This window comes from Rattus norvegicus, assembly GCF_036323735.1.
Source record: "Rattus norvegicus strain BN/NHsdMcwi chromosome Y unlocalized genomic scaffold, GRCr8 chrY_unlocalized_4, whole genome shotgun sequence".
NCBI lineage: Eukaryota > Metazoa > Chordata > Mammalia > Rodentia > Muridae > Rattus > Rattus norvegicus.
The window spans coordinates 1,263,073-1,291,001 of NW_026947400.1; the positions used below are offsets into that span (position 1 = coordinate 1,263,073).

Below are 27,929 nucleotides of genomic sequence, written 5' to 3' on the forward strand. Positions count from 1 at the left end.
TTGTTCGTAAATTTTGAAAAAGGATAGAGGAGCTGAGGGTGTTTTCAAACCCATACAAACAACAATGCCAATGAACCAGAACTTTCTCATACTATACCAACATACAAAATAGTACAAGGACAGACCTATGGCTCCAAATGCATATGTGGCAGAGGATGGCCTTTTTTAGGCAACATTGGAAAGAGAGGCCTTGTCCTCCACAGTTTGTCTCTCAGTTCAAGGGAATGTCATGCAGCAGAAAGGCTGGTTAGAGAAGAAGGAAATGAAACTGGTAGGGATCTTATGGGCAGGAAACTGGGAAAGGAAATCATATTTTCAATGTATATATAGAAACATGTAGTTTGAAAAGAAAACAAATTGCTAAAAAATAAAAAAAAAATATGATATAAAAGAGAAGAAAGCTGCCAAGTAATCTAACATATTGACTCAGAAATCTGAAGTGGTAGTCAGGTTAATATTAGTATAAAGACTGAGATGATGAAGTCTCGACTAGAAGCAGTTCTCTCTCCTAGATATCAGTGTCAGACACAAACTGCACTATAGGGATTCAAAGCCTTGAGGAGTTTAACTTGAGTTAGGGACACAATACTTGTTTTTCCCTTCTTCCTTAGGACCTTTTCTTCTTGACAAAAAGAGTAAAGGTCATGAGCTCTCAGGAAATCAACTGTGCCGTTCATAACACTTGGTATTGGAATAAAGAAATAAATGATATAAACCCTCTGACATCCAGGAACCAGAAGAACAGGGAAGTCCAGATGCTCCAGCTCTTGATTCCCATATGTGGAAGGCTCAGATCAAGTCTATTTCTTCATCAATACCACTCAACCCCTACCAAGGGCTCTCTGAGCTTTTCCAAATACCACTTATTTTTTTCTTTTTTTTAATACTAAGACAGAAGGCCAGCTTACTTCTGCCCATTTCTGATCTCTTCATCCTGTTTGTTCTCACTCCCACATGGCTGTTTACTCTGAATTAGTGGCCAATTAGTAAACCAGAGAGGTACTGAAGAAATATCGGAGTGGCAGTTCCTGTCAGGACAATACTTGTTACATCACAGAAGAAGCTGGGGATCTCCAGGATACAAAAGATTTTTCAGGGAGGCCTAATGATGATGTCACTGAGAACTGCCATGTCCTTAGCTGCTGAGCAGCGTTCCTTTCATTGACCAGATTCGAGGGTGTCCTTTCCAGGAGAGTCTCCTAATGCACAGTTGAAACCTTTACATACTCCATCTCTCTAAACCTAGAGACTTCTCTCTGCTTCACTAGTAGTTAAAAGCTCTGAATGGAGAAAGTTAGTCAGGGTCTTGGCATGGGTAGAAAACATTTAGGAACATGGAATATAGGAGATCTTCTAGATAATACTTATATCCCCAGGTTCATACCTGTGACTCAGTTCAACATTCTAAGTATTCTGTTTCCCAAAGGCCAGTATTTTCCCTACAGACGTTTAATTGAATTAATATTGTATTTCAATTTCTTATTGAAAATTCGTTGATAGGGGACTTTGAAAATATTCCTCAATGTGTACTCAAAAATTCTGTTTTCCAATTCCATTTTCTGCAAAGATTTTGGCAACAAAGGGGGCCCAACTATAGAGTAAGCATAACAGTGTAAATAGTGTATACCTAATTCAAATTACAAATTCCCAAATCCTTATTTTAACAAAAAATTACCAGATAACAGAAAAGCAAAGCACAACATGGACTATTGAATTCGGTTCTCTAGTCCCATTTGATATCAGTTCTGCAATATCTACCTTCCTGAGTTTCATTCCCATACTTGAGGGTTTTGAGTATTTTACCATGATTAGTTATTAAGGCCAAACATAAGATATAGGAGGCTGGGCATCTAGAGGAATGACTTGAGGACCAGTGACGCCTCAATTTCAGAAGTTTCAAAAAACAGGATGGAGTCTATTTGGTGTTGCCATTTGTGGATTCTACAGTCTTGACCTAGATATGCAGAACCCATGTCAAAATTCCAGCTAAACTCAGAGCTGTAGGAGCCACCAAAAGTACATACATATACATCAGCCACCAAAACTAGACAAGATTGATGAAGGTAAGTGCATTCTTCCAGGAATCAGATATAGATATTTCCTGAGAGACACAACTAGATTATGCCAAATACAGAAGTGAATGCTAGTGGCAAACCAGTGAACTGAAAATGGACTTCTTGTTTGTAGATTTTCAGGAAAGATTACAAGAGCTGAAGGGGCTTTAACACCATAAGAACGACAATGCTAATGAACCAGAGCTTTCTGATACTAGACCTATGTTCAAGAATGTACATGGACAGAGTTATGGCTCCAACTGCATATGTGGAAGAGGATGGACTTGGTGAGTACTAATGGAAGGAGAAGTCCTTGGTCCTCCCTAGGTTTAACTCCAAGTTCCAGGGAATGTTAAGGGGTAGTAAGAAGGGTTATAGAATACGGGCAGGGGGACCAGATAGGGATGTTATGGGCCAGAAAATGGGAAAGGACATAACAATTTAAATGTAAATAAAGGAACATCCAGTTAAAAAAAAACAATAAAATTTGCTAAAAAATGAGAGATATAAAAGAAAAAAAAACCTGCCAACTAATCATAACTATTGACTTGGAAATCTAAAATGATAGAGAGAGTAATACTAGTGGAAAGACTGAGATGATGAAGTCTGAAATAGAGCACTTCTCTCTCCAAGATAGAAGTCTCAGACAGAGAGAAACTGGACAATAGGTATCCAAAACACTGTAGAGTTTACTCTGAGCTGAGGACACAATACTTGTCCATCCCATCTTCCTTAGTAACTTTCTCTTTTTGACAAAATGTATAAAGTCCATGACCTGTCAGGAATACAACTGTGTCCTTTACAACACATGACTTTTGGAATATAGAAATGAATGATATAAAGTCTCTGACTACCAGGAAGCAAAAGATCAGGGAAGTGCAGATGCATCTGAGAGTCTCCCAGTTCCTGTTTCCCTTATGTGGAAGGCACAGAAAAAGGCTATCTCTTCAGTGATCCCACTCAACCCCTAACAAGGACACACTAAGCTTTCCCAAGCACCTCATATTTCTTCCTTGTTTTTTATACCAAGACATAAGTCCAGCTTCCTTCTCCCCATATCATATCTCTTCATCCTCTTTGTTTTAACTCCCAAATTGTCTCTGAATTAGAGGCCAATTAGTAAACCCTAGAGTTATTGAAGGAAAATCTGAGAGGCAGTTGCAGTCATGACAACAGAAGGAGGTAGGGCTCACCAGGTTATAAGAGAGTTTTCATGGAGGTCCTAATGATGATGTCACTGAGAACTACCGTGGTCTACTTGCTGAACACTTTTCCTTACATTGACCAGATTCGAGAGTGCCCTTACCAGGTATGTCTCATGTGGCACAGGACACCTGTATGTACTACATCACTCTAAAGTAGAGACTTCTCTATGCTTCACCAGTGGTTACATGCTCATAATGCAGAAAGTTATTAAGGGGCATAGCATGGGTAAAAACGGTTTAGGAACATGGAGTGTAGGAGATTCTTGCAGATATTAGTTTTATTGACAGGTAATTCCTGTGACATACAGTTCAATTTTCTGGGTTTTCTCTCTTTCCCAAAGGCCATATTTTCTCTAAAACCTTTAATTGAATGAATATTGTATTTCAATTTCTTACTGTAATTCCTTGATAGGGGATTTTGTAAATGTTCCTCAATGTGGAATCAAAAATTCCATTTGCCAATTACATTTTCTGAAATGATTTTGGTCAGAGAGGGGGCCCAGCTATAGAGTGAGTATAAGAGTGTGAATACTGTGTACCTACCTCAAATGATGAATTCCCAAATCCTTATTTTATCAAAAAAATTACCAGTCATCAGGAAAGCAAAGGACAATATGAAGTTTGAATTCAGTCCTCTAGTCCCATTTGATATCAGTACAACCCTTTGTACCTTCCAGTGTTCCCATGGCCAGACTTGATTGTTCAGGACTTTTTACCATAATTCTTTCTTAAGGACAAATGTAATCTACCAGATGATGGGCGGGGAGAAGAATGTCTTGAGGACCAATGAAACATCTTCTTCAATAGGTTCATAAAAACAGGAAGGAGTCTATTTGCATTGGCATTTGTGAATTCTACATTCTTGACATAGTTGGGCAGAATCCATGTTAACTTTCCATTGAACCATTTAGGTGTAGGAGCCACCAAATGTATATATGTATACATCAGCCAACAAAACTCGATAAAATTGATGAAGGTAAGAAATACATCCTGCCAGTAATTGGATATAGATATTTAGTGAGAGACACAGATACAGCATGTCGAATACAGAAGTGAATGCTGGTAGCAAACCATTGAACTGAAAACATACCTCTTTTTGGTAAATTTAGAAAAAGGATTAGAAGATCTGAGGGTGCTTTCAACCCCATAAGAACAACTAAGCCAGTGAACCAGAGCTTTTGCTTACAAGACCAATATACAAAGAAAGTACATGGACTGACCTATGGTTCCAAATGCATACGTTGCTGAGGACGGCCTTTTTGGGCAACAATGGACATGAAGCCCTTGGTCCTCCCTAGTTTGTCTCCCAGTTCAAGGGAATGTCAACAAACAGAAAGACTGGTTAGAGAAGTAGGAAAAGAGAACAAGTGGGATCTGAAGGGCAAGGAACTTGGAAAGAAAATTATATTTTAAATGTAAATATAGAAACATCCAGTTATTAAAAGCAATAAAATTTGCTAAAATGAGAAACATATAAAAGAGAAGAAAGTTGCCAAGTAATCGCACATATTGACTCAGAAATCTGAAGTGGTATTCAGAGTAATATTATAGGAGAGACTGAGATGATGAAGTCTCAACTACAAGTACTTCTCTCTCCGAGATATCAGTGTCAGACACAAACTGCAGTATAGATATGCAAAACATGGAGGAGTTTACTCGGAGCTCAGTACTCAATACTTGTTTTTCACTACTTCCTTAGGATCTTTTCTTCTGACAAAAAGAGTAAAGGTCATAACCTCTCAGGAAAACAAATATGCCCTTCACAACACTTGCCTTTTGGAATAGAGAAATGAATGATATAATCCTACTGATTTCCAGAAACCATAAGAACAGGGAAGCACAGATGTATCCGAAAGGCTCCCAGCTTCTGATTCCCATATCTGAAAGGCTCAGATAAGGCTATCTCTTCAGTGATATCACTCAACACCTACCAAAGATTCACAGAGCTTTCCTAAAAACCACATATTTCTTCCTTGTTTTTTATACCAAGACAGAAGACCAGCTTCCTTCTCTCCATTTCCAATCTCTTCATCCTCTTTGTTTTCACTCCCCTATTTGCTCTAAATTAGAGGCCAATTAGTAAACCCTAGAAATACTGAAGTATTTCTGAGAGGCAGTTGCAGTCAGGACAACAGTTGTGACATCACAGAAGAAGTTATGGCTCTCCAGGTTACAAGAGAATTTTCAGGGAGGGCCTAATGGTGATGTTAGTGAGAAATGCCATGGCCTACCTGCTAAACAATTTTCCTTACACTGACCAAATTCGAGGGTGCCCTTTCCAGGTCCATCTCCTGTAACACAGTGGTATCCTTTAGGTACTCCATCTCCCTGAAGCTCGAGACTTCTCTCTGCTTGACTAGTGGTTTCATGCTCTGAATGGTGAAAGTTAGTCAGGGTATTGGCATGGGTGGAAAATATTTATGAGCATGGAGTGTAGGGGATACTTCTAGATAATATTTTTATTGACAGGTCAGTCCTGTGACATACAGTTCAATTTTTTAGGTTTTCTATGTTTCCCAAAGACCAGTATTTTCACTACACACATTTAATTGAATGAATACTGTATTTCAATTTCTTATTGTAAATTCCTTGATAGCGGATTTTGTAAATATTCCTCAATGTGTACTCAATAATTCGGTTTTCCAATTCCATTTTCTGCAATGATTTTGGTCACAAAGCGTGCCCAGCTGCAGAGTGAGTATAACAGTGTAAATACTGTAATCCTACTTCAAATGATAAACTCCCAAATCCTTATTTAACAAAAAATTACCAGACATCAGGAAAGCAAAGGACAACACGGACTATTGAATTCAGTTCACTAGTCCCATTTGATAACAATACACTCTATCTAAAATCCAGTGTTTGCATGCCCAGACTTGAGTAAAGGATAATTTACCATGATTATTCTTAAGGCCAAACATAAAATACCTGATGATCGGTAGGGCAAAAAAGGTTTTGAGGACCAGTTAAACATCTACTTCAATAGGTTCATAAAAACAGGAGAGTCTATTTGAAATAGTCATTTGTGAATTCTACATTATTGACATATTTAGGCAGAATCCATGGTAACATTCCACTTAACCACTTAGGTGTAGGAGACACCAAATGTATATATGTATACATCCATCAAAAAAAACTAGATAAAATTGATGAAGGTAAGAGGTGCATTCTGCCAGGAACCAGATATAAATATTTACTGAGAGACACAGATATAGCATGTCTAATACAGAAGTGCGTGCTGGTAGCAAACCAGTGAATTTAAAATGGACCTCTTGTTGGTAAATTTTGAAAAAAGAATTAGAAGAGCTGAAGGTGCTAACAAACCCATAAGAACAACGTTGCCAATGACCCAGAGATTTTTTATACTAGACCAATATAAAACGAAAGTACATGGACTGACCTATGGCTCCAAATGCATATGTGGCTGAGGATAGCCTTTTTGGGCAACATTGGAAAGAGAAGCCCTTGTCTTCCCTAGTTTGTCTCCCAGTTCAAGGGAATGTCATGCGCTAGAAAGGCTGGTTAGAAAAGAAGGAAATGGAACTGGTAGGGAACTAATGGTCAGGAAACTGGGAAAGGAAATAATATTTTAAATGTATATATAAAACATCTAGTAAAAAAGAAAAAAATTGCTAAAAAATAAAAAAAAACATGAATGATATAAAAGAGAAGAAAGCTGCCAAATATTCTAACATATTGACTCAGAAGTGGGAGTCAGGTTAATACTAGTATAAAGACTGAGATGATGAGGTCTCAAATAGAAGCACTTCTCTCTCCCATATATCAGTGTCAGATACAAGGTGCACTATAAGTTTCCAAAGCATTGAGGAGTTTAACTTGAGTTAGGGACACAATACTTGTTTTTTCTTCTTCCGTAGGACCTTTTCTTCTTGACAAAAATAGTAAAGGTCATGAGCTCTCAGGAAATCTACTGTGCACTTCATAAAACTTGGTTTTGGAATAAAAAAATGAATGATATAATCCCTCTGTCATCCAGGAACCATAAAAACAGGGAAGTCCAGATGTTTCTGAGAGTCTCCCAGCTCTTGATTTCCTTATGTGGAAGGCTCAGATCAAGGCTATCTCTTCAGCGATACCACTCAACCACCACCCAGAACTCACTGAGCTTTCCAAACGACCACGTATTTCTTCCTTGTTTTTATACCAAGACAGAAGGCCAGTTTCCTTTCCCCTATTTCCAATCTCATCATCCACTTTGTTATCACTCTCCAATTTTCTCTGAATTAGGGGCCAATTATTAAACCCTAGAGTTCCTGAAGGATATCTGAGAAGCAGTTGCAGTTATGAGAACAGTTGTGAAATCACAGAAGAAGGTATGACTCTCCAGGTTACAAGAGTGTTTTCGGGAAGGCCTAATGGTGATGTCACTGAGAACTGCCATGGCCTACATCCTGAACAGCTTTCCTTACATTGACAGGTTCGAGGGTGCCCTTTCCAGGTCCGTCTCCATTGATGCAGAGGAAACCTTTACGTACACCATCTCTCTAAAGCTAGAGATTTCTGTCTACTTCAATAAAGGTTACATGTTCTGTGTGGAGAAAGTTAGTCAGGGTCTTGGCATGGGTAGAAAAGATTTAGGAACATGGAGTGTAGGAGATTCTTCTAGATAATACTTATATTCCCAGGTTCATTCCTGTGACTCACTTCAATATTCTAGGTATTCTCTGTTTCCCAAAGGCCAGTATTTTCCCTACAGACATTTAATTGAATGAATATTGTATTTCAATTTCTTATTGAAAATTCATTGATAGGGGACTTTGTAAATATTCCTCAATGTGTACTCAAAAATTCTGTTTTCCAATTCCATTTTCTGCAATGATTTTGGTCACAAAGGGGGCCCAACTAAAGGGTGAATATAAAAGTGTAAATACTGTGTACCTACTACAAATGGTAAACTCCCAAATTTTTATTTTCTTGAAAAATTACCAGACATCAGGAAAGCAAAGGACAATATGGACTATTGAGTTAAGTTTCTTGTCCCATTTGATATCAGTACTACACTCTCTAGCTTCCTGTGTTGTGAAGGCCAAAAGTAAGATACCGGATGATGGGCAGGGAGAAGAATGGTTTGAGTACCTTTTAAAGGTCTACTTCAATAGATTATAAAAACAGGAGGGATTCTTTTAAAAATTGTCATTTGTGAATCCTCCATTCTTGAAATAGTTGTGCAGAATCCATGTTAACATTCCTCTTAACTACATAGGTGTAGGATCCACCAAAAGTATATATGTTTACATCAGCCAACAAAACTAGATAAGATTGATGAAGGTAAGAAGTGCGTTCTTCCATGAACTGGATATAGATATTTCCTGAGAGACAGAGATACAACAAGTCAAGTACAGAAGTGAATGCTAGTAGCAAACTAGTGAACTGAAAACGGACCACTTGTAAGTAAATTTTGAAAAAAAAAAGATTAGAAGAGATGAAGGTGCTTTCAACCCCATAGGAACAACAATGCCAATGAACCACCACTTTCTCATACTAGACCAATATACAAAGAACGTACATTGAACCTATGGGTCCAAATGAATATGTGGCAGAAGATGAGATTTTGAGCAACATTGGAAAGGAAGCACTTGTCTTCCCTAGTTTGTCTCCCAGTTTAAGGGAATGTCATGCAGCAGAAAGGCTGGTTAGAGAAGAAAGAAATGGAATGGTTAGGGATTTTGTGGACAGAAAACTGGGATAGGAAAGAATATTTTAAATGTAAATATAGAGACATCCAATTAAAAAATCAATAAATTTCGCTAAAAAATAAAAAAAATGAATGATATAAAGGAAAAGAAACCTGCCAAGTAATCACACATATTAACTCAGAAATCCGAAGTGTAATAGTAAAGTGAAATAGTGAAGTAATTAAATAGTAAAGAAGTCAGAGTAATACTCGTGGAAAGTCTGGGATGATGAAATCTCAACTAGTAGCACTTCTTTCTTCCAAATATCAGTGTCAGACAGAAACTGCACTATAGATATCCAAAGCATGGAGGAGTTTACTCAGACCTAGGGACAGTAAGAACAGGGAAGTCCAGATTCTTCTGAGGGTCTCCCAGCTCCTGATTCCCTTATGTGGGAGGCTCAGATCAAGGCTATCTCTTCACCCATAGCATTCAACCCCTATATATGTCTCACTGAGCTTTCCGTAGGACCATATGTTTGTTCCTTGTATTTTGTACCAAGACAGAGGACCAGCTTCTTTCTCCCTATTTCTGATCTCTTCATCCTCTTTGTTATCACTCCCCAATTTGCTCTGAATTTAGAGGCCAATTAGTAAAACCTAGAGTTACTGAAGGAATATCTGAGAGACAGTTGCAGTCACGACAGCTCATGTGACATCACAGAAGAAGCTAATGCTCTCCAGGATACAAGAGATTTTTCATGCATGAACTAACTATGATGTCTCTAAGACCTGCCATGGCCTATCTGCTAAAGAGCTTTCCTTAAATTGACCAGATTTGAGGGTGCTCTTTCCACATATATCTCCTATTACACAGTGGAAATGTTTACGTACTCCATCTCTCTAAAGCTAGTGACTTCTCTTTGCTTCATTAGTGGTTACATGCTCTGAATGGACAAAGTTAGTCAGGGTCTTGGCATGAGTCGATAAGATTTAGGAATTTGAGTTTAGGAGATTCTTCTAGATAATATTTTCTTTCCCAGGTTCATTCCTGTGACACACAGTTCAATTTTCTTCATTTTCTCTGTTCCCAAAGGCCAGTATTTTCCCTACGGACCTTTAATTGAATGCATGTGTATTTCAATTTTTATTGAATATTCCTTGATAGGTGACTTTATATATATTCCTGAATTTGTACTCAAAAATTTGCTTTTCCACTTCCATTTTCTGCAATGACTTTAGCAACAAAGGCGCCCAGCTATAGAGTGATTATAACAGTGTAAATAGGGTGTACCTACTTCAAATGGCAATCTCCAAATTCCTATTTCATCCAAAAATTTCCAGATATCAGTAAACCATAGGACCACATGGAGTATAGAATTTGGATCTCAGGTCCCGTTTGATCTGGGTTCTTCAATATCTCTTTTCCAGTGTCTCAGGGTTAGATTTGAGGTTTTTGGATGTTTTACCATGATTCTTTCTTGAGGCCAAACATAAGATAGAGAAGGATGGGAAGTGATAAGAATGGCTTCAGGACCAGGGAAACCTCAACTTCAATAGTTTCATAAGAACAGGAGGGAATCTATTTGCCAATTCCATTTGTGGATTCTACATTCTTGACCCAGTTGCATTGAATCTATGATAAAATTCCCCCTAACTTCATACAGTAGGATCCACCAAAAGTATATATATATATATACTTTATATATATATATATAAAATCAGCCACCAAAACTAGATAAGATTTAGGAAGCTAAGTGCATTCTACCAGGAACTGGATATAGGTCTTGCCTGAGAGAGAGCTGGAGCATGTCAAATACAGAAGTGAATGTTAGTGGCAAACCAGTGAACGGAAAACGGACCTCTTGTTGGTAGGTTTTGAGAAAGGATTACAAGAGTTGAAGGTGCTGTTAACCCCAAAAGAAAAACAATGTCAATGAAACAGAGCTTTCTGGTAATAGACCAATATTTAAAGAATGAACACGGACAGACCTATGGCTCCAAATGTATATTTGGCAGAGGATGGCTTTGCTGGCACCAATGGAAGGAGAAGTCCTTGGTCCTACGTTGGTTTGTCACCCAGTTCAAGGAAATGTCAAGGGGTAGAAGTATGGTTAGATAAGAAAGGATTGTGACAGGTAGTGATCTTATGGGCAGGAAACTAAGAAAGGAAATAATATTTTAAATGTAAATATAGACTCATCCACTTTAAAAACACTAAAATTTTATAAAAAATAAGAAAGAAAGATATAAAAATAAAGAAAACTGCCAACTAATCACAGTTATTCACTCAGAAATCTATAGTGGTATTCAGAGTAATACTAGTGGAAAGACAAAGATGATGGAAGACTCAATTAGAAGAACTTCTCTCTCCCAGATATCAATGTCAGACACAAACTGCACTATAGGTATCCAAATCTTGGAGGAGTTTCCTCTGAGCTGTGGACATAATACTTGTCCATCCTTCTTCTTTAGGACCTTTTTCTTAGGACAAAAATAATAAAGGCCATAGCTCTCAGAGAAACAACTGTGCCCTCTCAAACTCTTGGCTTTGCAATAAAGAAATGAATGAGATAAATCCTCTGACATCCAGGAACCATTAGAACAGGGAAGTCCAGATGCTTCAGTGAAGCTTCCAGCTCTTGATTCCCATATGAATAAGGGTCAGATCAAGTCTATCTCTTCAGTGATACCACTCAACCCCTACCAAGGGCTCTCTGAACTTTCCCAGTACCACTTATTTCTTCATTTTTTTAATACTAAGACAGAAGGCAAGCTTCCTTCCTCTCTTCTCTGATCTCTTCATCCTGTTTGTACTCCCTCCCAAATGGCTGTTTACTCTGAATAAGTGGCCTATTAGTAAACTGGAGAGGTACTGAAGGAATATCTGAGAGGCAGTTCCTGTCAGGACAACACTTGTTACATCACAGAAGAACTTAGGGCTCTCCAGTTACAACAGATTTTTCAGGTGGTGCCTATTTATTATGTCACTGATAACTGGCAGGGCCTACCTACTGAACAGCTTTCCTTACATTGACCAGATTCGAGGGTGTCCTTTCTAGGTCTGTCTCCTTTGGCACAGTGGAAACCTTTATGTACTCCATCTCTCTAAAGCTACAGAATTCTCTCTGCATCACTCGTGGTTACATGCTCTTATGGAGAAAGTTAGTCAGGGCATTGGCATGTGTCCCAAAGATCTAAGAATATGGAGTGCAGGAGATTCTACTGGATAATAATTTTATCCCTAGTTCCATTCCTCTGGCTTATAGTACAATTTCTTCAGATATCTCTCTTTTCTAAAGGCCAGTATTTTCCCTACAGACCTTTAGTTTAGTGAATATTTTATTACATTTTTGTACATTCCTTGACAGTGGATATATATATATATATATATATATATATATATATATATATATATATATTGCTGAATGTGTACTCAAATATTCTATTATCCTATTCCATTTTTTTGCTATGATTTTGAAACAAAGGGGGCCCAGCTCTATAGTTCTAAATATCTTGTATTTACTTAAATGATAAACTCCCAAATCCTTATTTTATCCAAAAATTACCAGATATTAGTAAAACAAAGGACAGCATAGACTATATGATGCATTTCTGTAGTCGCATTAGATAGCAGTTCTCTAATATCTATCTTCCTGTGTTTCAAGGGCCAGACTTGAGGGTTTTGGATGTTTTACCATGATTCTTTCTGAAGTCCAAACATAAGGTTCATGTCATGGGCTGAGGGATGAGGGGCTTGAGGTGCAGTGAATCTTCTACTTCAATAGGTTCATAAGAATAGGATGGAGTCTCTTTGGCTTAGTCATTTGTGGATTCTAAATTCTTGACCTAGTTTCACAGAATCCTTGTTAAAAATCAACAAAACACCCTAGCTGTATGAGGCACCAAATAAATCTTAGCCATTCTGATTGGTGTGCTGTGGAACCTCAGGATTTTTTTTTTTTATTTCCATTTACCTAATGGCTAAGGATGTTGATATTCCTCAGTTGAGAATTCATTGTTCAGCTCTACACACACACACACACACACACACACACACACACACACAGACAGACACACACACACAGACAGACACACACACACACACACACTCAGCAACCAAATGTAGATAAGATTGATGAAGCTAAGTAGTCTATGCTGCCAGTGAACTGAAAACGGACATCTTTTTGGTAGAGTTTGAGAAAGGATTAAAAGAGCTAAAGGTGCTTTCAACCCTATAAGAACAACAATGATAATGAACCAGAGATTTCTGGTACTAAACCAATATTCAAAGACTATACATGGATAGAACTATGGCTCCAACGGCATCTGTGGCAAAGGATAGCGTTGTTGGTCACCAATGGAAGGAGAAGTCCAATGGAAGGAGAAGTCCTTGGTACTGCCTGGGTTTGACTCCAAGTTCAAGGGAAAGTCAGGGGGCAGTAAGGTGGGTTATATAAGAAGGTTAGCGGATTTAGATAGGGCAATTATGGAAAAGAAACTGGGAAAGGAAATAACATTTGAAATGCAAATGTAGAAATATCCAAATAAAAAAGCAATAAAATTGTATTAAAAATAAAAAAAATGAAAGAAAGAAAAGAAACCTGCCAGATAATCAAACCTATTGACAGAGAAATCCAAACAGTCACTGTCTGGAAATGGTATTCAGTGTAATACTAATGGAAAGACTGAGATGATGAAGTCTCAACTATATCCCTTCCAGATATCAGTGTCAGACACAAATTGCTCTACAGGTATACAAAGCTTGGAGGCATTTACACTGAGTTGAGGACACAATACATGTCTTTTCTTTGTTTCTTTGGACATTTTTCTTCAGGGCAAAAAGAGTAAAAGCCATGAGCTCTGAGGAGAACAACTGTGCCCTTCCCAACAACTAGCTTTTGGAATGAAGAAATTGATTATATAAAAACTCTGATTTACAGGAACCATAAGAAAAGAGAAGTCCAGATGCTTCTGAGAGGGTCCCAGCTCCTGATTTGCATATGTGGATGGCTCAGATCAAGGCTATCTGTTCAGCAATACCAGTCAACCCCTACCAAGGAGGCACTGAGTTTTCCCAAGCACACATATTACTTCCCTTTTTTAGACAAAGACAGAATGGCAGTTTCCTTCTACCCATTTCTGATCTTTTCATCCTCTTTGTTCTTACTCCAAAATGGATGTTTATTCTGAATTAGATGCCTATTACTGAACCCTAGAGGTACTGAAGGAATACCTGAGATGCAGATGAAGTCATGACAACAATTGTGACATCACAGAAGAAAAATCTCTCCAGGTTACAAGAGATTTTTCAGGCAAGGCCTAATGATGATATCACTGAGAACTGCCATGGCCTACCTGCTGAACATCTTTCCTTACATTGACCATATTTGAGGGTGTCCTTTCCTGATATGTCTCCTGTGACACAGTGGAAACCTTTATATCCTCCATCTCTGTAAAACTATAGATTTCGCTTTGCTTTATATGAGATTACATGCTCTGAACAGAAAAAAATTAGTCAAGGGCTTGGAATGGGTAGAAAAGGTCTTTTAACATAGAATGGATGGGATTCTTTTGGATATTAATGTTATTCCCAGGTACATTCCGTGAAATACAGTTCAATTTTGTTTCTCTTCTCTGCTTCCCAAAGGCCAGTATTTTCACTACGGACCTTCAATTGAATTAATATTGTATTTCACTTTCTTACTGTACATTCCTCGATATGGGACTTTATAAATATTTCTGAATGTGTACTCAAAAATTCCGTATTCCAATTCCTTTTTCTGCAATGATTTTGTAAACAAATGTGGCCTAGCTCTAGAATGAGTATAACAGTGTACATATTGTGTACCTACTTGAAATGATAAACTCACAAATCCTAATTTTATCCCAAAATTACCAGACATCAGTAAAGCAAAAAACAACATGGACTGTAGAATTCGGTTCTCTAGTCCCATTTGATACCAGTTCTGCATTATCTACCTTACTGTGTTCCCGTGGCAAGACTAGAGTGTTGTGGATGCTTGACTATGATTCTTTCTTCAGGCCAAACATAAGATTCACGAGGTTTGGCAGGGTGAGGAATGGCTTGAGGTCCTCAGTTTCATTAGGTTCATAAGAACAAGAGAGAGTCTATTTTGCACTGTCCTTTTTAGATTCTACTTTCTTGACATTGTTCCCCAGAATCCATGTTAAAATTCCATCTAATCTCTCTCTCTCTCTCTCTCTCTCTCTCTCTCTCTCTCTCTCTCTCTTTCTCTCTCTCTCTCTCTCTCTCTCTTTCTCTCTCTATCTCTCTCTCTCTCTCTCTCTAGAGAGATGTAGATGGAGATGCAGGTGTAGATGTAGATATAGGTATAGATATACAGATATATATATATATGTATATGTATATATATATATATATATATATATGTGTGTGTGTGTGTGTGTGTGTGTGTGTATCAGCCACCAAAACTAAATAAGATTGATGAAACTTAGAATTGCATGATCAGAAGATATGGATATAGGTCTTTCCTGAGAGACACAGCTAGAACATGTCAAATACAAAAGTGAATGGTAGTAACAAAAAAGTGAACTGAAAGCACATCTCTTGTTGGTAGATTTTTGAGGAAGGATTACACGAGCTGAAGGAGCTTTCAGTCCAATAAAAAAGACAATGCCAACGAACCGGAGTTTTCTTGTACTATATGAATATTCAAATATAGTACATGGATAGACCTATGGCCCCAACTTCATATGTAGCAGAGAATGTCCTTGCTGGGCACCAATAGAGGAGATGCCCTTGGTCTAAACTAGGTTTTATTACCAATTCAAGGGAATGTCAAAGGGCATAAAGGGAAATTATATAAGAAGTGTGGGGGGACGGGGAGGGATCTTATGGACAGGAAACTGGGAAAGGCAAAAATATTTGAAATGTAAATATGGAAAAATCAAATTAAAAAGCAAAAAAATTGCTAAAAAATAAAAAGAATTAAATATGTTAAAGATATGAAAACTGCCATCTAATCAGACATATTGACTGAGAAATCTGAAGGGTCACAACCAGGCAATGGGAGACAGAGTAATATTAGTGGAAAAATGATATGATGAACTATAAACATGTCTCTCTCCCAAATACCAGTAACAGAGACAAACTGCACTATAGGTATCCAAATAATCGAGGAGTTTACTGTGAGCTGAAGACACAATACTTGTCTTTCACTTCTTCCTTAGGACCTTTTTCTTCTGGGCAAAAAAAAAATAAAAGCCATCAGCTCTAAGGAAAAGAACAGTGCCCTTCGCAACGCCTGGTTTTTGGGATAAAGATATTAATGATATAAACTCTCTGACTAACAGGAACCACTTGAAGCAGGGAAGTCCAGATGCTTCTGACACGCTCCGAGCTCCGAGCTCCTGATCCCATGTGTGGAAGGCTCAGATCAATTCTATCTCTTCAAGGTAACTACTCAACTCCTACAAAGGACTCAGTGAGATTTCTATGGGTGGACATATTTCTTCCTTTTTTTTATACCAAGACAGAAGTCCATCTTCATTCTCCCCATCTCTGAGCTTTTCATCCTCTTTGTTCTCACTCCCAAATTGATGTTTCCTCTGAAATAGAGGCCAATTAGTAAAACCTATAGGTTCTGAAGGAATATACGAGAGGCATTGCAGACATGACAACATGATATCACAGGAGAAACTAGGGATCTCCAGGATACAAGATTTTTTCATGGAGGGCCTAATGATGATGTAACTGAGAATTTCCATGGCCTACCTCTAAACAGCTTTCTTTACATTGAGCAGTTTCGAGAGTGCCGTTTCCAGGTATGTGCCCTGTAACACAGGGGAATCCTTTATGTACTCCGTCTCTCTAAAGCTAGAGACTTCTCTTTGCTTCATTACAGTTTACATGTACTGAATGGACAAAGTTAGTCTTGGCAGGGGTAGAAATGATCTAGACACACAGAGTAGAGGAGATACTTCTGGATAATAATTTTATTCCCAGATCAATTCCTGTGACATACAGTGCAATTTCCTAGGTTTTCTGTTTCCTAAAGGACAGAATTTGCCCTACAGTATTTTGACTGAATATTGTATTACATTTTCTTATTGTACTTCTTTTATTGGAGACTTTGTTTATATTCCTTTGTATATATATTTGTGTACTCAAAAACTGTATTTTCCAATTCATTTTTGCACTGATTTTGGCAACAAAGAGGGTCGAGCTATAGAGTAAATCTAAGACTTTAAATATAGTGTACCTAATTCAAATGATAAACTCCCAAATCCTTTTTTTATCCCAATATTACCAGACATCAGTAAAGCAAAGGACAAAATGAACTACAGATTATGTTTCTTGTAGTCCCATTAGATATCAGTACTCTAATATCTGAATTCCTGAGTTCTCAGGGACAGACTTGAGGGTTTTAAATAAATTACCCCGATTCTTTCTTCTGGTAAAACATAAGATTCAGGAGGATGGGCAGGGAGAAAAATCACTTGAGGTCAAGATAAACCTCAACTTCAATATTTTCATAAGAACAGGAGGCAGTCTATTTGACATTGTCATTTGGGGATTCTACATTCATGACCTAGTTTCCCAGAAACCATGTTAAAATTCCACCTAACATCCTAGCTGTAGGAGCCACCAAAATATGTGTTTGTGTGTGTGTGTGTGTGTGTGTGTGTGTGTGTGTGCATACATTTTCTATATATTTTTTATATATATTTCAGACACCAAAATTAGATAAGATTGATGATGCTAAGAAGTGCATGCTGTCTGGAAAACAAGGGCACTGGAGAAAACTTCCTGAAGAAACTATGGCCTATGATCTAAGATCAAGAATCAACAAATGGGATCTCATAAAACTGAAAAGCTTTTGAAGGCAAAGGATACTGTGGTTAGGAAAAAACAGCAACCAACATATTGGGAAAAGATTTTTACCGATCCTACAACAGATAGAGGGCATATATATATATATATATATATATATATATATATATATATATATATATATATATATCCAAATTATACAAAGAACTCAAGAAGTTAGAACGCCGCAGGGAGTCAAATAACCCTATTAAAAAATGGGGTTCAGATCTAAACAAAGAATTCACAGCTGATGAACACGGAATGGCAGAGAAACACCGAAAGAAATGTTCAACATCTTTAGTCATAAGGGAAATAAAAATCAAAGCAACCCTGAGATTTAACCTCACACCAGTGAGAATGGCTAAGATCAAAATCTCAGGGGACAGCAAGTGCTGGCGAGGATGTGGAGAAAGAGGAACACTCCTCCATTGTTGGTGGGATTGCAGACTTGTACAACCCTTCTGGAAATCAGTCTGGAGGTTCCTCAGAAAATTGGACATTGAACTACCTGAGGATCCAGCTATACCTCTCTTGGGGATATACTCAAAAGATGCCCAAACATATAAAAAGACACGTGTTCTACTATTTTCATAGCAGCCTTATTTATACTTTCCAGAAGCTGGAAAGAACCCAGATGCCCTTTAACAGAGGAATGGATACAGAAAATGTGGTACATCTACACAATGGAATATTACACAGCTATCAAAAACAATGCCTTCATGAAATTCATAGGCAAATTGATCGAACTGCAAAATATCCTGAGTGACGTAACCCAATCACAGAAAAACACACATGGTATGCACTCATTGATAAGTGTCTATTAACCCAAATGCATGAAATATCCTAGATGCACAGAACACGTGATACTCAAGACGGATGATCAAAATGCGAATGCTTCACTCCTTCTTTAAAAGTGGAACCAGAATACACTTGGCATGGAATAGGAAGCAAAGATCAAATGAGTGGCAGAAGGAACACCCATTCAGAGCCTGCCCCACATGGGGCCTATACATATACAGTCACCCAATTAGAAAAGATCGATGAAGCAAAGAAATGCAGACTGACAGTTACCACATGTAAATCTCTCCTGAGAGTCACAGTCAGAATACGGTAAATACACAGGCGAATGCCAGCAGCAAACCAATGATCTGAGAAAGGGACCTGCGTTGTAAGAATCAAAAAAAGGACTGGATGACCTTAAAGGGGCTCGAGACCCCATATGAACAACAATACCAACCAACCAGTGCTTCCAGGGAGTAAGCCACTACCCAAAGACTATACATGGACTGTCCCTGGACTCTGACCTCATAGGCATCTATGAATATCCTAGTAAGAGCACCAGTGGAAGGGGAAGCCCTTTGTCCTTCTAAGACTGAATCCCCAGTGAACGTGATTGTTGGGGGGCTGGAGGTATTGGGGGGAGGATGGGAAGGGGATCACCCATATAGAATTGGTTATACAATGGACACCTTTACATACTACATCTCCCTAAAGTTAGAAACTACTTCTTGCTTCATTAGTGTATACATGCTGTAAATGTAGAAGGTCAGGCACTGGGCACACAGAGAAATGATCTAGGAACATGGGGTGAAGTAGATTCTTCTGGACAATCATTTTATTCCCAATTCCATTCCTCTGACATACAATTCAATTTCCTAGGTTTTCTACGTTTTCCACAAGCCAATATTTTTTCTACAGACATTAATTGAATGAATTTCACATTACATTTTCTTATTTTACATTCCTTGATAGGGGACTTTATAAATATATTCCTGAATGTGTACTCAAAACTTCTGTTTTCCAATTCCAATTTTTTAAATGATTTTTTCAACAAAGGGGACTCAGCTATAGAGTATAATAATTTAAATATTATGTACCTACTTCAAAGAATAAACTCCCTAAACCTTATTTTATCCAAAAATTACCAGAAATCAGTAATGCAAAAAACACCATGGTGTATAGAATGCAGTTCTCTAGTCCCATTAGATATCAGTTCTCACATATCTACCTTCCTGTGTTCCCAGTCCCTAACTTGAGGGTTATGGATGTTCTACCATGATTATTTCTACAGGCCAAACAATATTCAGAAGGATCGGCAGTGAGAGGAATGGCTTTAGGTCCACTAAAACCTCAATACCAATATGTTCATATGAAAAGGAGGGAGTCTATTGGTCATATTCATTTGTGGATTATAAAATCTTGACATAGTTGTGCAGAATCCATTTTAAAATTGCACCTAACCAGCTGTACGAGCCAACAAATGTATATTTACTAGCCACGAAAACTAGATAATGTTGATAAAGCTAAGCAATGCATTCTGCAAGGAAGCTGATATAGATCTTCCCTGAGAGACACAGGAAGAACCTGTCAAGCAGAGAAGTGAATGCAAGTGGCAAACCAGTGAACTGAAAACAGACCTCTTGTTGGTATATTTTGAGAAAGAATTAAAGGAGCTAAAGTGGTTTTCAACCCCATAAGAACAACAATGCCAATGAACCAGAGCTTTCTGGGTCTAAACCAATATTCAAAGACTAAATGGACAGACCTATGGCTCCAACTGGATATGTAGCAAAGGATGGCTTTTTTGTGCTTCAACAGGAGAAGCCCTTCATCCTCCCTGGGTTTGACTCCCAGTTCAAGGGAATGTCAAGGAGCAGTAAGGGACATTGTAGAAATGGGGAGAGGGACAGTTTAGGGATCTTATGGGCCAGAAATTGGGGAGGAAATAACATTTGAATTGTAAATATAGAATTATCCAATTGAAAAAAGGAATAAAATTTGCTAAAAAAAATAAAAGAAATTAAAGTAAAGAAATCTGCCACCTAATCACACCTACTGATTCAGAAATCTAAAAGGTCACTGTCAAGGAATGGAACTCAGATTATTACTAGTGAAAAGACTGAGATGATGAAGTCTCAACTAGAAACAATTCTATCTCCCAGATATCAGTGTCAGACACAAACTGCAAAATAAGACCAATTTTTCCCTAAGTTTCAAACCGCAGATGAAAATCACCACGTGATTCAGGTAGTCTCTTTACTCTCCTTAAAACAAACTTAAGCACCTTCTATTGTTGTTGTAAAAATTAATAAAAATAAAAAAATAAAAAATAAAAATGAAACAGTAAATGTTTTTCTCTGGTTGGTTTACCCTGCTTGGGTTCCACACCTCAGTGCCCCAGATATCTGCTGGATATCTTGGCAGAAACACAGCCCAGCCACACACTTTCTTACAGTGAGACTCTTACATATAAAAACACACCACACAATAATCTTATTTCCAATTGGTAAGATATAATTGCCCACTTAAACATACAAAGCCCGGTACCATCTATCCCTTGCACCTTATATTTACCAAGTCTCCAGCTTCTCCCACAACGACTCCTTGCTTCTCCTCTCTCTCTCTCTTTCTTTACTCACTCTCCCAAATATATCAACCCTTTCATGCTTTAGTTTCTCTTTCTCTTACAAAGACTCCTAGCTTCTCCCCTCTCTCCATCTCCTGTCAATTCTAACTCTTCTCAGTTCCCCATCCTGTCCCTAAACCGTTCCCTTCTCCTCCTAGCTTCCTTCTCCTCCCCTATCTCCATCTCCTGTCTCTTCTAACACTTCTCAGTTCCCCATCCTATCTCTAAACCATTCCCTTCTCCTCCTTGCTTCCTTCTCCTCCCTTCACAGTCCCAACTGTGCCATCCTCTCCCCCTCCTGCTCAGGTTCCACTGGCTCAACTGTCGCCAACTGTCCTCTCTAACACTATTCTCTGAATCTAATCCCCCTCTTGCTCCTGACTTTTCCCTCTGTCCAAATCTCACGCTCTTGCCTTTATTTAACAAATTCAGAGAAAATTTCAAGGCAAACCACAACATTCTATCAATTCTACAATCAATATGCAACTTAAAACTCAGGGCTTTAGCCCAAAATATATCCATCACTTAAGCTCTCTACCCGGAGCCACAGATTTTTCTTTAACCTTAATAACTTCTACAATATATGTCTGCATTCACTCTGCCTGCTGTTACAGACATTTATCACAACTCTCAACTTGGTGGTAGTGACTAATTTTTCCTTATCTAAGTTCTGAAGCTTTTATGAAAATCCCCCCTGTTTCAGGAAATGTCCCTACACTCTTCTTTCTAAAACCAAATTTTATCACTTTTTAATAATACCTTTAATAATGAAGTACCTTGTGTAGCTAGGATTTAATCCCAAAATTCACTTGGAGCCCACCTTAAAAAGAATATGAGTATCCTGAAAAACTTTCTAAACAACTTTCTTTAAAAAGCAGCTTTAATCTCTTAACTCTCTGAGCTGCCCTTACTTATCACAGAGCAGCGGACCTACAGCCTGTCAGTACAGGCTGCTTCGCTTTTTCATTATTTGAATTCCTGGCCTTAAGTTATCACATGCCTTAACATAGAGCCTGTGTCCTCTTACTTAGAAAATAAAACTTTTCAGTAAACTCTAAGGAATGCTATTGGATTCTTGATCATCACCTTGGTTCATGATCTGTTGTAAAAAGAGAAAAGAAAAAAGTAATGTTGCCTTTTACACCGCTAGCACTGGCACCATATTGTCCCATGATATCTGGTAGATATCTTTGGGAAAACACATCCCCACTCCTTGGCTGCCCAGTGTCTCTTGCGGCTACACACTTTCCTATCCTCAAACCCTCATGTAAAAGAACACACAACACAATAATTTTGACCCAATTAATAAGATATAATTGCCCACTTAAACAAACAAAGCACTTTACCATCTATCCCTTAGGAACATTAATACCAACCTGTAAATACAGAGAGCAGAATCTTGACTTCACCTTCAATGGCTTCTCACCCTCTCCTCTTCCTGTCTCTCCCTTTTCCTCTAGTCTCCTCCTCTCCTTTCAAACATCTCTCCCGCCCATCCATCCTTCTCCTCCAATGACAGGATTCCTTCTATCCTGTTCCTGCCCCTCACATGTACTTTACAAATTCAATGGGAGGTGGTTCTTGTGAAGTCACCTGAGTTCTGAGTACAAGACTAGGCAACTATCCTTGGGCCAGTGTATTTAGCATCAAAATACAGATAACTTCAGGGCAAACCACAACAAGTAGCTTTGATATCCTAGTGAAATCTTTCAAGCCGTTAAAAATTGCAAATGTGAACATGTACTAATTTTCTTCTCCTGCTTGATGGTGAAAAAAGTGGTACCCAACACTGTATGAGACCTAGTATTACATAATACATGTAGAGAAAACAAATTACTCCCAAGGCCAACGTAACTTCATAAGTAAGCAATTTGTTATAAAGTAACAAAGAACAAACAAAGTACTTTTTTCAGTTGGTTTCCCTTCACTGTAGGCAGCAATTTGAATTTCTAGAGCAATGGTTAAGTATTGTATTATTTATCATTAAAAGTACCCTCATAAGAATCTTAAAAAAAAAAAAAAGAAATCTAAACATCTGTATAAAAACGTCATATCTGCTTTAAATGATCAGAATATACGTCTGTGATTGGAAATCCTTATTAAATCTTATCAGGAAGCTGAGGGTAAAACTGGGGCAGAAATGAGTCATCAACAGTCCAGCTTCTGTGACAGTCACACCATTACCTGTACCACCATTGTTCTTGATCCCTGACCTTAAAAGGTCCCAGCCTTTCCGAACTTCAAATTGTTCCATATATATATATATATATATGTATGTATGTATATATATATATATATATATATATATATATATATATATATTTTACATCAGAGACAGTAGTGAAAACATCTTAGCCAGCTTCACGAACAATTTTATTTTCCCAAAAGCTTTTTAAGGGTTGTGGTCGTCTCTGACCATTGTACATTTCTTCAGGCAATGATGGAAGCACTGATCTGCCCCAGAGGCAATCCCTGAATGACCTTGACCACTGTTATTGCCAATACCAATGGTGCTGCCTTTTGAGTGGTGGGAATCTCCATGAGGATTTTCATGCACTTCTTAGATTAAGAGAGATATGAGTGGTATAACTGAGCAACACTCTGCATGAAGTCCTCGTTGGGTTCATGACTCACCAATGCCCAATGAGGCTGTGCTGAAGAGTGGGCCATAACCCAGGAGTTCTAAATCTCTATGCCATTTCTCCTTCTCAGGCCTTGGCCATACTCCATGTCAGAACCAAATTTGAACCATTCTTTTACCATGGATAGAATTTCAAATACTCTACTGATAGTGGGCATCCTTACATTGTCCTTGACTTTAATGGAATTGCTTTATGTTTCTCTCCATTTAGGTTGATGTTGGGTACCGACTTGCAGCTCATTGCTTCTATTATGTTTCTGCATAGGACTGGTATCCCTGCTCGCTCTTATCCTTTTAACATGAAAAGGGTTTCGAATATTTTTGCAAGCCTTTTCAGCATCTAATCAGATTATCATGTGATTTTTTTCTTTTATTTTCATTAGGTAGTGCATTATATTGATGGATTTTCAGAAATTGAACCATCCCTGCCTCCCACTAGAAATTAATAATTGCACAGCATAACCTACAGAAGTGTTCTCATATTCACACACATACTCTAACAGCTCCTCCAAAAAACAAAAACGAAACATGTTAACAAAAAAAGCCATGCACCCTACAGAACATATCTAATACTCACATACACACTCAAACATCCCAATCGAAAAAACAAAAACCAAAAAATATGCAATCAAAAAAAAATAACCATGCTTCGACAACATCAAAATAGAATGAACTAAATATCACTTATCATTAATGCCTTTAAGCATTAATGGCCTCTACTCAATAGTAAAAGAACACAGGCTATCACAATGGATTTAAAAACAGGATCTATCCTTCTGTTGCACTCAAGAAACACAATCCAGCAACTGAGATAGACACAACCTCATACAAAGGTGTTTGAAAAGCTTTTCCAAGCAAATAGACACAAGAAACAAATGGCGTAGATATTCTAACATCCAGCAAATCAGACATGCAACCAAAAGTAATCAATAGAGTTGGGGAAGGACAATTTATATGCATCAGAAGAAAAATCCACCAAAATGCCATCTCGATTCTAGATGTCTATATGCCAAAGACAAAGGCAGCAATATTGCTGAAGCTTAAATATCAAATCGAACCTCACAAATGAGTAGTAGGGAATATCAATGTCCTACTCTTACCAAGGGCAGGCCATTGAGACAGAAATTAAAAAAAAATGATGTAACTAACACGGGGTTCAATTAAGTTGACCTCACTGATATCTACATAATAATTCACCTGAATACAAAAGTAAACACTCTCCTTTCAGTACCTCATGGAACCTTATCCTAAACTGACCATGTTCTCACACTCTAAAAAAGCCACAAGAGATACAGAAAGACTGTGCTAACCATTGTATTTTCTCAGATGACAATGGATTAAAACTGGACTTCAACAATAAGAAAAAGTGTATAAACTCATTGAAATTCAATAACTCGCAACTGAAGAACCATCAGTTCAGAGAAGACATAAAAAAAAGCATTCCTAGAATTCAAAGAAAATGAAGGCACAGCTTCTCCAAACTTAAGGGAAATAAGGAAAGCATTGCTAAGAGGAACAGGCATATGCAGCACAAGGCGCTTTCATAAAGAAACCAGAGAGAACCAACACTAGCAACTTCCCAGCACACCCTAAGTCTCTAAAATAAAAAGAAGCAAATACATATTAAAGGAGGAGACAGCAAGAAATAATCAGACTCGGGGTGAAAGTGGTACATCAGAAACAAAGAATACAAAGATCAACAAAAAAAAAATAGCTGGTTCCTTGGGAACATCAACAAGACAGACAAACCCTAAGACAGATAATGTACTAGGAGGAGAAATAGCATCCAAATCAGAAATGATCAGGGAGCCACATCGATGGACACTGATGAAAGTCACAAAATCCTTAGGTCTCACTTTAGAAACCTGGTGGTTACACAATTTGAAGCTCTGAATGAAATGGATGATTTTGTAGATGGATAACACTGACCACATGTAAACTGAGGTAAGATAAACTATGTAAATAGCTCTACAACACCTAAAGAGACAAAAGAGTAATTAAAAGTTTCCCCACTGAAAGAGCCACAAGGCCAGATTGTTTGAGCACAGAGTCCTACCAGATTTTCAAAGAATTCTCAACATACTCCAAAAAACAGAAACAGGAGGAAAATTGCCAAACTTATTCCTTGACAGCACATTCACCCTGACACCTAAATCACAAAAGGACTTAACACAGCAAGAATTTCAGACGAACTTCCCTTAAGAACATAGGTGGAAAAAATACTAGGTAAAATTATAGAAAACAAAATCCAAGGACACATGAATATTCCATCCAGTGTCATCTAGTAGGCTTCCTCCTGTAGCTGCAGGAGTGGTTCAGTCTATGAAAATCGATCAAAGTGATTCACCATATAAGCAAACTGAAGTGTAAAAAATTCTGCCCTCAGCATTTCACATTAACTTGTGAGCTACACATGGAGTTAAACTTTGTTTAAGTTGCATATAAACCAATATATATATATATATATATATATATATATATATATATATATATATATATACCTAGCTATACTACTCCTGGCCTTATAACTGAAAAGACCTCTGCCATACCTCAAGGACATGTGCTCCATAAGTTTCCTTACTGCTTTCTTCATAATAAGAAGGAAATAGAAATAACCCAGATGCCCCTCAACCAAAGAATGGCTACAGAAAATGTGGTTCATTTATAGTATGGAATACTATGCAGCTATGAAAATAAGTACATTGTGAGGATGTAGTCAAGTAGATGGAATGAGAAAGTATTGTTCTGAATGAGGTAATTGAGACACAAAATAACATGTACATATTCACTTAAAAGAAGGTATTAGCCATAAAGTACAGAATTCACAAGCTACGATCTACGGAACCAAAGAAGCTAAACAAGAAGAAAGGCCTAAGAAAATGCTTAAATTTCACTCAGAAAGATGAATAAAATAATGAGAGTAGGCAGATAGAAGGAAAGGATTGGGTGGTGAGAGGATGGGAAGGGAAATGGGGTTTGAGAATCATTTCTTGGGAGAGACGGGCAAGAGGGACAGAGGGCCAAGAGAATAAACTGAAATCAGTGACTGTCCAGGGTGGGTGATATCTGTATTATTTGCCTGCAATCTGGGATGTGTGAGGCTACCCCAGCATCCATGAGGGTGACTTTAGCTGAGATTCGTAGCAGTGGGGATACGGGTACTGAAATGGTCACTTTCCATAGCCACAGAGGACCCAAGGTGGAAGGATAATAACCCAAACACACTCCCAAAATTTTGACCCAGAATTTGTCCTCTCTATAAGAAACACAAGTACAGAGATGGAAGAGGAAATGAGGGAATGGCGACAAGGTAAGTGGCCGGATGTGAGACTTATCCTATGGGCAAACGGCAAACCCTGACATTATTAATGGTCCTTTCTTATGTTTGCAGACAGGAGGGTAGCATTATTGTCCTCTGCAAGACTCAACGGAGCAGCCGACTGACACAGGTGCACAGACATACGGCCAAATATCGAATGGAGCTCAGTGAGTCTCACTGAAGGGCTGAGGGAAGGGCAGACAGAGACAGAGGAGCAAAATGATCTTCAGGTGGGGTCACTAAACCAGTCGCTTGTCTGTGGATCCTGTTCTCCTACCCGGGCTGCGTTTTCAGGACCTGGTGGGAGACGATGAATCTAGTTGAGTAGAGACTTGATGTGCCAGGGGAGAGGGTGAACCCAGAGGGGTCCTCCACTCTCTCAGATAAGAAGGGGAGAGGATAGAAGGAGGGAGTATAAATGGTAGGAGCCTGGAGGAGTGTGGTTCCAGGGCAGCATTCAGAATGCTACCTGGTGAATAGATGCAACCATTCTAGCAAGGGACTCAGGCATGACATCACTGGGAAGGGGGCGGGACATCATGGGTGTGGGTCATGACATCATGGTGGTGGGGCATGACATCACGATTATCCATCAGAAGTAATTATCTGGCTAAACATTCATCAAGAGTGTCAGCTCCACAGGCTCACTGAAGATCCTAAACCATAGTTGTTAGTGAAGTTATATATAGAAAAACCCAGTCAATATCTTATCTTGTGTCCTTTCACCTGTACCAAATCGTTTGATCTCTTTGTTTGACTCTTGATAACTGTTTTGGAACCTCTTGGAATGTGTTCTGAGTAGGATTAAGTCT

At 38.2% G+C, this 27,929-nt stretch overlaps 1 long non-coding RNA gene across 2 annotated transcripts; it reads left to right on the top strand.

Moving 5' to 3' along the window:
* Positions 1–1,077: 1,077 nt before the first annotated feature.
* On the top strand, positions 1,078–27,659 carry LOC134484737 (uncharacterized). Of its 2 annotated transcripts, none has more exons than XR_010062470.1 (3): positions 1,078–2,341; positions 16,233–16,334; positions 27,190–27,659. It is a non-coding gene; the product is annotated as an uncharacterized LOC134484737 (long non-coding RNA). The 2 variants fall into 2 exon arrangements; XR_010062471.1 differs by lacking the exon at positions 27,190–27,659 and adding an exon at positions 17,613–17,841.
* Positions 27,660–27,929: the final 270 nt, after the last annotated feature.